The sequence below is a fragment of the Neoarius graeffei genome, chromosome 28 (assembly GCF_027579695.1).
Source record: "Neoarius graeffei isolate fNeoGra1 chromosome 28, fNeoGra1.pri, whole genome shotgun sequence".
Lineage (NCBI taxonomy): Eukaryota > Metazoa > Chordata > Actinopteri > Siluriformes > Ariidae > Neoarius > Neoarius graeffei.
Genome location: NC_083596.1, coordinates 14,488,856 through 14,499,631, shown reverse-complemented (window position 1 = coordinate 14,499,631; position 10,776 = coordinate 14,488,856). Strand labels below are relative to the sequence as shown.

Below are 10,776 nucleotides of genomic sequence, written 5' to 3'. Positions count from 1 at the left end.
ACAATGTACAGAATATAGTTATTGCTCTCCTTCAAGCGTGTTCATCTACCTTATGTTGTTATACACTGGTGCTTGAAAGTTTGTGAACTCTTTAGAATTTTCTATATTTCTGCATAAATATGACCGAAAACATCAGATTTTCACACAAGTCCTAAAAGTAGATAAAGAGAATCCAGTTAAACAAATGAGACAAAAATATTATACTTGGTCATTTATTTATTGAGGAAAATGATCCAATATTACATATCTGTGAGTGGCAAAAGTATGTGAACCTTTGCTTTCAGTATCTGGTGTGACCCCCTTGTGCAGCAATGACTGCAACTAAACGGTTGCGGTAACTGTTGATCAGTCCTGCACACCGGTTTGGAGGAATTTTAGCCCATTCCTCCGAACAGAACAACTTCAACTCTGGGACGTTGGTGGGTTCCCTCACATGAACTGCTCGCTTCAGGTCCTTCCACAACATTTTGATTGGATTAAGGTCAGGACTTTGACTTGGCCATTCCAAAACATTAACTTTATTCTTCTTTAACCATTCTTTGGTAGAACGACTTGTGTGCTTAGAGTTGTTGTCTCGCTACATGACCCACCTTCTCTTGAGATTCAGTTCATGGACAGATGTCCTGACATTTTCCTTTAGAATTCGCTGGTATTATTCAGAATTCATTGTTCCATTAATGAATGGCAAGCTGTCCTGGCCCAAATGCAGCAAAACAGGCCCAAACCATGATACTACCACCACCATGTTTCACAGATGGGATAAGGTTCTTATGCTGGAATGCAGTGTTTTCCTTTCTCCAGACATAACACTTCTCATTTAAACCAAAAAGTTTTATTTTGGTCTCATCCGTCCACAAAACATTTTTTCAATAGCCTTCTAGCTTGTCCATGTGATCTTTAGCAAACTGCAGACAAGCAGCAATGTTCTTTTTGGAGAGCAGTGGCTTTCTCCTTGCAACCCTGCCATGCACACCATTGGTGTTCAGTGTTATCCTGATGGTGGACTCATGAACATTAACATTAGCCAATGTGAGAGAGGCCTTCAGTTGCTTAGAAGTTACCCTGGGGTCCTTTGTGACCTCGCCGACTATTACACGCCTTGCTCTTGGAGTGATCTTTGTTGGTCGACCACTCCTGGGGAGGGTAACAATGGTCTTGAATTTCCTCCATTTGTACACAATCTGTCTGACTGTGGATTGGTGGAGTCCAAACTCTTTAGAGATGGTTTTGTAACCTTTTCCAGCCTGATGAGCATCAACAATGCTTTTTCTGAGGTCCTCAGAAATCTCCTTTGTTCGTGCCATGATACACTTCCACAAACGTGTGTTGTGACTTTGATAGATCCCTGTTCTTTAAATAAAACAGGGTGCCCACTTACACCTGATTGTCATCCCATTGATTGAAAACACCTGACTCTAATTTCACCTTCAAATTAACTGCTAATCCTAGAGGTTCACATACTTTTGCCACTCACTCACAGATATGTAATACTGGATCATTTTCTTCAATAAATAAATGACCAAGCATAATATTTTTGTCTCATTTTTTTTAACTGGGTTCTCTTTATCTACTTTTAGGACTTGTGTGAAAATCTGATGATGTTTTAGGTCATATTTATGCTGAAATATAGACAATTCTAAAGGGTTCACAAACTTTCAATCACCACTGTATGAGCATCCATTTAAAAAGATTTGTTTCTGTTATTGTCTCAGATAAAGGACGTGTTCATACTTGCACTCCTAACTTGACAGCTGTCCTGTAAGAGGGAAGAATGAGCCGGTCGGTGTAATATGGCCAGAAAAGTGCATCTGATTCTGAGCACTAACCGTCAAGAAGATGCCTTGAGGGTTTATTAAAGTGTCTGCCCCAGAGAAGATATATAGAGTATAGTAGTTTAATATACTAAGGGTTTAATATCCAGGCTTTCTCTCTTGAGTACACAGCAGCAAGGTTATATGGGGGAAAAGAAAACAGTGTCTGAAAAGAATTGTATAGACAGTGAGTCATCTATAAGTCATATTATGATGAATATGAGTCAATGATTGAATTTTTTCAGCTTAGTCTCTATGTATCATATGTTTGAATAACTTCACAACGCTTTCCCTATGAGGACTGGACAAATCTTAAATCCATCAGCAAGCCCACTTGAAAAGGTGCTACACTTCTTCCAGAATTGTATAAAATCCAAGCTACTCGTAAAGTTGTAGCTAAATCAGGTTGCTAGTTGCTTGCAGTAATGTTAGCTGATGCACTCTGCATTAAAGCTAGACGGCCTTTCGATTTCATAAAATCAGTGAAATTTAGTTCCCTCTGAAATTTGGTCATTGTGATATATGTTTATTTCTGTAATATCTCACAAAATATCAGGCCATTCTGTGGCTGGGAAGTTATTTAATTTCATCTCATCTCATCTCATTATCTCTAGCCGCTTTATCCTTCTACAGGGTCGCAGGCAAGCTGGAGCCTATCCCAGCTGACTATGGGCGAAAGGCGGGGTACACCCTGGACAAGTCGCCAGGTCATCACAGGGCTGACACATAGACACAGACAACCATTCACACTCACATTCACACCTACGGTCAATTTAGAGTCACCAGTTAACCTAACCTGCATGTCTTTGGACTGTGGGGGAAACCGGAGCACCCGGAGGAAACCCACGCGGACACGGGGAGAACATGCAAACTCCACACAGAAAGGCCCTCGCCGGCCCCGGGGCTCGAACCCAGGACCTTCTTGCTGTGAGGCGACAGCGCTAACCACTACACCACCGTGCCGCCCGTTATTTAATTTGAGGGGATTAAAGCAAATAATGTGCATGAAATCGCTCGCTTCGTGCAGTCAAGCAGACAGAGGAAGTCCGTGTGCGCGCGCATGCGCAGGTTTACCTTGACTGTGCGCTGACAGTTACATCATTCTCTCGCTAAACAAACAGCTGATCACACCGAGGTGCTTGCTGACCGCCGATATTTATTAGTTTGGTCCTGCGTTTCCTTTCCTTCGTATATAACATAACGTCTTTTCTTCTCGCTTTCCGTTACTGTAGATGGTCTTTCATTCGCACACTCACGTCCTCCATTTTTCTCTCCTGTTTCAAATTTGTATCCCACAATGCCTTGCGTGAATGGGGAAAGCCCACCATGTCATACATAATGTAGTATTTTGAATTGGGTCATGGTGAAGCAGGAAAAAAAGTGGAGAATTTAGGGTCATGTGGCTCTAAATTCATTAATTGTTCTATTTAAAAAAAAACCTCATAAAATTGGAAGTCTGTGATTCGAATTCAGTAGCTTTCGGTCCACTAAACAAAAATAATTAGGTATCAGGGAAAATTCTTTTTATGACCTACACTTAAACTCTTTAAGGCAGTCTATCTTTAATTTGTGAAAGCAGGGGGTCCAATGGATGATTGTTCATCAATTTCAGTTTATTGAAGATGTTCCGATCTTGTTTTTCTAACAGCACACGTATAGCTAATCTCTCGCTGATGTACTTTCACTTGTAGCATCTGTCTAAAAAATTTTGAACAATGGTAAGTTCTGGTTCTGCAGCCCCATAAACTGGAAGACGATAATATATAGTAATTTAAGATGTTTGAAAGGCAATTGGGTCCGTCTCAGAAACTGGTCTTTCATTTGGGACAGTATGGTCAAAAAATAAATTTTCTAATTTTACTATTTTTTTTGTGTTTACCTAACACTCAATGTTTCTTTTGTCATGTTTAATAAGAATAAAGATAGTATCTTGCTTTATCTGGCCTCCACTGTGGAAAATTTTTTTGATTACAATTCAAATGCTTTTCTAAAATTGATTTACATTTAAAATAACATCATCATGAAGAATTAAAGCCCCTCCTTCACAGATGAGTGAAAATATTGAATAAATTTCCCCTTTTTGATTGCTTGGGTTAAAAATGCCAAGTTATGATGACTGAATTGATTTTTCACTTAAATATGAATAATATGATGCATTTTGGGTATTTGATATGGCAAAATAGGACACAATGGAAAAATCAAGAACACACCGGAAAGATGAGAATAACGGCGGTGGTAAAAGAACAGCGACTGTACCGGCTGAAGGTCGCGCGGGTCTCTGCTGCGGCGCGCGAGCAACGGGACATCACTACCGCACCGGACGGAGCGCGAGGCGGGGGCGGGGCAAAATGACTGGCCGTAGATTCTATCAAAAGTTCGATCTAAATTGACCATGGTTGCAAAATATTGGCCAAAAATACGCAAACACTACGAAATATGAAAGTAAGATGAAAAAGAAACATTCTATTGCCTTATACTGCAAGACTAAAACAAAATAAAACTGTCAACTCACCTTTTCAGTGATAACGTCCGAACAGATCACCCGCGTAACAGAGAGACCGCAAATGGAAGCACGATCAACTTCTAACTGCTAGAGTGGAAAATTCCATTCTACACATGCAAATTGTTAATGTGTGTCCTTCCCCGCACACAAATAACACGCTACGGTAAAAAATAGACCACAACTCATTTTATAGCTCAGAAATTCATACAAGACCAGCTATCATCGCAGGCCCGGCGCCGTGGGGGGGTGAAAGGGGGCGTCGCCCCCTTGTTGCTACAGCCCCGCCCCCTCAACGGAGACTCAGATCACTTAATTGTTTTCTTATGAAAATATAATGTATTATAGACGTATTAATAATTTGCATTTTCAAATACGAAATATTAAGTGGTTGCGCATTGCACAAAAATACATTTCACATAAATCACCTGTTTTAGACATAGATATGTAATGCCGACACAGCCGCGCACACACAGACCTGTGATAAGGACAAGGGGAGGGGTCGTGCGGGCGGGGGTTTTACATGCACACTTACAAGTGCACTGTCTCTGCAATATCCTGCAATATGCAGTCAGTTTACGGGAGTAGTCTTTCCCCCACCGAATTAAACGAATTCAATCACAATATTGTGAATCCATTTTCTTTCTTTGTAGGCTAAGTTTATCTCCGTTTATGTCGGTGTATGTGTTCATATATGGTCCGCTTTGTGCGCAAATAGCGTAAGAATATGTGTCGTTGACGTCACCCCCCATGCAGCGGGGGTGAAAATTCATCACTTCAGAGTGTTTAGTCCCCTACACGCCTAAACTGGGATCGCGGATTAAGTGGTTAGCGTTGACTCGGGGTCTGTTGATTTTTTTTAAATTATGATTTTGGCCGCCGAGCCAAGTACCTTAGACTTGCATTGACGTTTTGTTTTCATGCCGCGGAGCTATTTGTATGTATTTTAAATGTAAAGGACTTGCCTGTAGGTTTGTGTGTGTTGTTTTATGTTTGGCATCTTTCCGGTTGTACTGAGAAAATCGGAGGGGAGGGTTAACAGGTGGGCACGGGGGCTGATAAAGCGCAACTGCCCTGGTAATATATCACATGATTTTCCCGGACTAAAGCAACCTTCGGGGCTGTGGTGGTTTTGCGGTTGGCGCAGTTAATTGTTTGAAACATGTTGTCAGACCGCCATCACTACTACACGCTATATGAAAAATATTTGCCCCCTTGCGATTTCTAATTGCCCCCTTAGTAAACTGTTCCTGGCGCCGGGCCTGTACCATCGTAACCAGGGGCGCAGATAGGATTTTTGAACTGGGGGGGACTGAGCTGTCAGCAAATGATTCCATTTTGTGTGTATATATACTACCGTTCAAAAGTTTGGGGTCACTTTGAAATGTCCTTATTTTTGAAAGAAAAGCACTGTTCTTTTCAATGAAGATCACTTTAAACTAATCAGAAATCCACTCTATACATTGCTAATGTGGTAAATGACTATTCTAGCTGCAAATGTCTGGTTTTTGGTGCAATATCTCCATAGGTGTATAGAGGCCCGCTTCCAGCAACTATCACTCCAGTGTTCTAATGGTACAATGTGTTTGCTCATTGCCTCAGAAGGCTAATGGATGATTAGAAAACCCTTGTACAATCATGTTAGCACAGCTGAAAACAGCTGAGCTCTTTAGAGAAGCTATAAAACTGACCTTCCTTTGAGCAGATTGAGTTTCTGGAGCATCACATTTGTGGGGTCGATTAAATGCTCAAAATTGCCAGAAAAATGTCTTGACTATATTTTCTATTCATTTTACAACTTATGGTGGTAAATAAAAGTGTGACTTTTCATGGAAAACACAAAATTGTCTGGGTGACCCCAAACTTTTGAACGGTAGTGTGTATACATGTTATTTCACCTCCCTCACTGCCATCACCAGGAACTACCTGCAGGCCAGGACAATGATAACATTTTAACATAGCCTATGGAAATCCAAAGTTTACACATTATCATCACGCACAGAAATTGCAAAACTAGTTTTAAAACCGCTAAGTTCCAACTGTTAAACATAGCGAGAGGCTGGGCTACGTGTGTGTGTGTAAAGTGTAAACCAGTGCATCCTGACTTTCTAACTATGCCTGTGTGTTGTGTGAGCGGCAGTCAGTCAACAACTCTTCGCAAAGTTTCCTTATGAAACAATATGCTCGCTGAAATTATGGCAGGGAACGCCAGATTAAACATTAAAACTGCCTTCTGAGCACTGTATCTACAGGCTGCCACCGAAAGAAGGAGGCTACCAGAAAGGCATCTCTACTCCGTACGATTTTACTTTCACTACAACATTACTTTGAACAGACTATCAAAAAATTGCAAGGTGATATGATAAAGTAAGGCACAGTTTACTTACAGTCGTTTTTTTTTTTTTGAAAAAACGATGCAATCGTTTTCTGCCTTTTGGCACCCTTCATCATGCCGTGTTGGGGTCCTGAACTAGGAGGCGCTGTCCCTGATATGCTTGTCAAACTTGTTATGGGTAACCATAGCAACCAAGCTCGAGCTCGCAACCTGTGCAGTCTGCGCAGTTGCAACGATGTATACACTGCTGTGCACCTCAATAAACCGAATAGTAATTAGTCTTTTGATTTTTCCGTGAGGTTTGCCTTATGCAAAGAAAGACAGCATAGATGTTTTTTCCTCCCTATAAATGGGGGGGACCGAACGAGGTGAATTTAAATCTGGGTGGGACGAATCCCCCCCCCGTCCCCCCCTCTATCTGCGCCCGTGATCGTAACATATTCTGTAAGAAACATATTCTATACCTAACTTTCAGCTTTTGTTTTAAAAAACAAAATCGCAGATTTATAACAAAATTTTTAAATGGCGTAGTGATTTTAAGTTCCTACTTTTGGTGAGGTAGTGACCTTGACCCTGAGGCTTTCCGTTTAGATCAAAACACACGATCATATTGGGTTTGGGTCTGCGGAAAATGGAGTTATGACGGTGATCAAATATTTTGCATGATGTTTTATTACGGTTATGATTATTCTGTGAGTGCACCAATCCTTAGGTGTATAAAGTTACAACTTAAAATACAATTAGCGATAACTAGTGGTGCACAATATATCGGCCGCAGATATAATATCGGCCGATATGGTCATTTTTTTACACATCAGTATCATTCCGATGTCAAAATAGGGCGATGTGAACAGGCCGATAACCATTCCCATGTATTTGATGTGTATGTAGGCTTAGGGCACTTAGATGTGAGTGTGGGGGCGGGGATGTTTGTTTTTGAACGAGTGCATTTCCACGTCACATACTCAAGGCGCCAAAAACAGTCAAAAAGTCAGTTTGACTTTGCCTTTGTCTTTGGTGAGGGAGCAACGATGTCATCTGTCTGGGCGTTCTTCAAAGTGTCTGAAGAGGATCCTCGCTATGCTGTATGCAATGAGTGTGAGGGCTGGGTGATGCGAGGGGGAGTTCGTGTCAAATCGTTCAATACAACCAATTTGATAACCCACTTAAAAAACAAGCATCCCGAAGCCTACAAAGAATATGAGAAACTAGCTAATGCTAACAAGCAGCGGAAGAAAGCTGCACCAGTTGGCCCCATAGATCAAGTACTGGAAAAGACCAAGAAATTCCACAAGAACCACCCGAAACAACAGGCATTGACCATGGCAATAACAAAGATGATCGCTGTTGATGGCCAACCATTTTCAGTAGTGGAAGACGAAGGATTCAGCAACATGCTTGAGGTCGCTGAGCCGCGCTATGACAAGCCAAGTCATCGTTACTTTGCGGATGTCGCCTTGCCTGCCTTACATGATATCGTAGCCACCCATGTCCACAAGTTACTCGACAGCAATGTCAATGACATCGGTTTTACAACGGATATCTGGAGTTCCGACCTCAATCAAACAAGCATGTTGAGTCTCACGGCTCGGTGGATCGATGAAAACTTCGAGATGAAGAGAGCCTTGTTACATGCCCAAGAATTCCCCGGCTCGCATACAGGTAGGTGTGTTATTACCTTGTTTCAACGTTATAATTGTGTACGACTGCTTACGTTAGCTGCTAGCAAGCAGACGATGCTAATCTGCTTACCAGTTACTACTAGAGTAGCTTAGCTAGACATGACCCAAACGATACAAACAACCCTTGTGTTTAATTAAACGTTTTTTAAAAAATCTTTTATTCCAGGTACCGCCATAGCCGGTGCGTTTGACGGCATGTTTACTGAATGGAGAATCCAGAAAGAAAATGTGCACGTCGTGTTTCGAGACAACGCACACAACATGGTGAAGGCGATGGAGGAGTGTGGTGTTAAAAGCCTAGGCTGTATGGCTCATCTGGGGCAGTTAGCAGTGCACGATGCGGTACTAAGCCAGCGAAGCGTCGTTGACTCTTTGACTATAGCGAGAAAAATAGTTGGACATTTCAAAAGCTCCCCCCTTGCTACCTCTCGGCTGAGAGACATCCAGAGAGAGATGGGAATGAAGACCAAGAGGCTACAACAGGACGTCCCGACGCGCTGGAATAGCACATTCCTGATGATGACATCTCTCCTGGAACAGAAGTGCGCACTGGTCATGTACGATTCTGACCACGGACTGCCTGTATCTCTCGACACAAACCAGTGGAGTCTCATTGAGAAAATGACCACACTCCTGGCACCGTTTGAAGAATTGACGAGAGAGATTAGCTCGCATACAGCTACAGCTGCTGACGTGATCCCGTCTGTTGTGGCACTCAAGCGTTTTCTGAACAAGACAGCCGAAACCGACAGTGGGGTGAAAACAACCAAGTCTGCACTGCTTGAAGCCGTGAACAAGAGATTCGAAACCACTTTTTCCGAGCAAATCTACTACTTGGCAACAATCCTGGACCCCAGGTATAAAGATCGCTACTTTGACGCAGATCTCAAGCAAGCGGCGAAAAACAAGCTAGAGAAAGAAGTGGACAAGATGACAGCATCAGCGACGACCAGCGCCGGTGCCGCAGATGGGCCTACACCAGAGGCAGAAGACACTGAGCTAGAAGGTGAACCACAAGAAAAGAGGATGTGTACGCCAAGTGAAGGGCATTCGTTCCTGGACATGTTCAATGAAATTCTGGAGGAAAAGGAGCAGGATGAACAGGCAACAGGTCCAACGAGTTTGCAGGTAGGCTAGGTTACTGTACTATTTGAATCAGAATCTTTTAATAGTCTTTTATTCAAATGAAGTATTTCATATTTCTTTGTGCGATCAGATCATTTATCGATGGTTAAATTTATGAAGAATTGGAGTCCATAGTTATTATTGAACTTTTAGGATTGCTGGTGCACGCCATGGCTAACATGGATGCATCTCATTGGGCTCTTTGCACATAAAATTGTAAAGCAGTATAAACATTTCTGGTTACAGACCGCAGTAGTCACGGCCGTGTCTCAAATCACGCACTTCTGTCAGTGCACTGCAATGTACGGTAGTGCGCAGTGTGCACTGAGAACTTGCTGTGCATTTTCCACGTTCAGTGTTGTCCCAAATGGATCACTGCTTTATAACATTTGGCGGAGGTGACGGACGTAACCACCGTTTAAATCGCCAACTCAAACAAACATTCAGATTGATGACTGTAGTTTCGCTGTGGTTGTCAGTGTGAACGTACTATGCACTGAAACATAGCGTTTGAAGTGTTCAAGTGCGCGATTTGAGACACGGAGTCACGTTGAAATGTTAGCAGCTAGCGTGATGTTAAATGAACGATTAAATGGCTACCGTTAAAGTTAGCGGTTTTGTTTGACTATCACTGACAGACTTGTCAGCTAACTTTCGAATGCAAGTTTGTTTATGGTGATTATTATGCAGCCAGTGTAACCGGAAGTAAGTGAACCGTATTGAAAATTATGTGCAGTCTGTCTAGTCTAAAATTCAGTGATAGGTCTGTAATGGGTCTACTGGGCTGGCCAGTGATGGGGTAGGTGAATGAACAGTTATTTTATTTCATTTGGTGTCATGAATACAAATGTTGAATAATAATTTCCTGATGATTTTCCAGAGATGTATATTCATACACTTGTCTATATTTCTTTTAGGTGCATGGTTACCTAAGTGAGCCCACCATCCCCCGAAACGTGAGCCCGCTGCAGTACTGGCAAAGCAACATGAGCCGCTTCCCTGCCCTCGCCCCAGTGGCACGCAAGTACCTGTCTGCTCCATGTACTAGCGTGGATAGTGAACGTCTCTTCTCTGCCGCTTCAAATGTTGTCAGCGAAAAGAGAAATAGGATCGGTACAGAGAGAATGTTGTTAAGCACAACATTCGTCTGCTTTCAAAGCCCGGAAAGGCCAAGGTTTAGGCTTAACTCTAAAGTACATGGCAGTTTTAAAAAGTACTTCTGTACTTACAGTTCACAAGACTGTAAAAACCAGTGTCTGTTCAGTCCTGTTTGTTCTGGCTCCATTTTCACATTTTACCTTTTTCAATTCAGTACTTAGTTAC

The 10,776-nt window shown here is 42.2% G+C and overlaps 1 protein-coding gene across 1 annotated transcript in view; it reads left to right on the top strand.

Moving 5' to 3' along the window:
- Positions 1-10,776, top strand: part of LOC132875953 (leucine-rich repeat-containing protein 75A-like) — a 66,213-nt gene that overhangs the window by 5,082 nt on the left and 50,355 nt on the right. The window lies entirely within an intron of this gene.